This window comes from Plasmodium reichenowi, chromosome 2 (genome assembly GCF_001601855.1).
Source record: "Plasmodium reichenowi strain SY57 chromosome 2, whole genome shotgun sequence".
Taxonomy (NCBI): Eukaryota; Apicomplexa; class Aconoidasida; order Haemosporida; family Plasmodiidae; genus Plasmodium; species Plasmodium reichenowi.
The window spans coordinates 69,590-71,303 of NC_033647.1; the positions used below are offsets into that span (position 1 = coordinate 69,590).

General features: G+C 14.6%; 1 non-coding gene across 1 annotated transcript; it reads left to right on the forward strand.

The window, feature by feature from the left end:
- The first annotated feature begins 419 nt into the window (after positions 1 to 419).
- Positions 420 to 491, forward strand: PRSY57_0202600. Its single transcript has one exon. It is a non-coding gene; the product is annotated as a tRNA-Glu (tRNA).
- The last annotated feature ends 1,223 nt before the right edge of the window (positions 492 to 1,714 follow it).

Below are 1,714 nucleotides of genomic sequence, written 5' to 3' on the forward strand. Positions count from 1 at the left end.
ATGCTATAAATTCTCAAATAATATTGTAAAAAACATTATAATAATAAATTAGTATATGCATATAAAAAAGACCATTATTTACACAAAAAAAAAAAATAAAAAAAAAAAAATAATAAATAATAAATAATAAATAAATAAATAAATAAATATTTTTATGTGTAAAAATAATAATAATATAATATAATATACATATAATTATGTATATACTATTATTTATTTTGTTTTTCACTTTTCGTAGTAATTCAAAAAAGAGAAAATATATATATATTATATATATATATATATATATATAATAAAATATAAATTAATTAAAATATTAAATAATTTACTTATGAAATAATTTCTTTTTCTTATAATATTTAATTTTAATTAAATAATATAATTTAATAAATATTTATAAAATTCATTTATCATAATTAGGTTCTGTAGTGTAGTGGTTAGCACTGCAGACTCTGACTCTGCAAACCTGGGTTCAAATCCCAGCAGAACCTATTTATATATATGTATATATATATATAATATATATTTATATATTTAAGAAAAAAAAAAAAAAAAAAAAAATTATGAATAAATATATATTAGGAACGAATTTTATATTATTTTAATAAAATAAAGAAATATATAATATGAATATATTATTATACCTTAAAAAAAAGGATTATGAAAAAAAAATTTACATATGGTATATTTATTTTTTTGATGGGAAAAAAATAAAATAATATAATATCATAAACATGTATATTTTCCATATGATAATAATATTATGGACATGTATATAATATATTTTTTTCATATATGTCTTCTTTCGATTTGTAAGAATTCACATACACATATATGTTCCATATTAAATTATAATTATGTTGAAATAATAAAAAAAAAAATTCACCATGATTATTAGATTGTACATAACATACAAATTGATGAAAATAATTCGACAGAACAAAAAAAAAAAAATAAAATAAAATAAAGTTCTTATCCATTTTATTATTTATAATATTTATAAAAGCATTAAAATTGCACCTTTTGTCTTATATATATATTAACATCATATAATCCTAAAACCCTTATAGTATAATATATGTGATACTTCAACTATATATTATTATTATTATTGATTGAAAAAGGATAAAAAAAAAAAAAATAATAACGTTCAATTTAAATGTACAAATATATTTAAGCATATATTTTCTATTCATATATTAGCATATACTCACTCTTGTCATTTTATATATTTTATTTTTCTCTCATTTTTTCTAAAGGTTTTAGAATGATATGTAAAGATATATGTATATAATATATATATATATATATACTACTATCTATTCAGAAAATATATAATTTAAAAAAAAAAAAAAAAAAATTAATAATAATAATATGTTTATAATGTAAAAAAAGGTAATATACTCTCATGAAAAGGAATTCCTAAAAGAATACAAAATATATATATATAGATATATTGACTTACCTTTTTATAATATACACATTACAAATATATTATAACATATATATAAATAAATATATATTTTTATATATTCATATATAATATATATATAATACTTATATATTTATATGCCATATTGCACTATGATGAAATATCATTACACCCTCCTTTCCTTTTCGATTCATTAGGAAAAAAAAGAAAAATGAAAAAAATAAGAAAAAAAAAAAATAAAAAAAAAAAAAATAAGAAAAAAAAAAAAGATAAAACTAGATC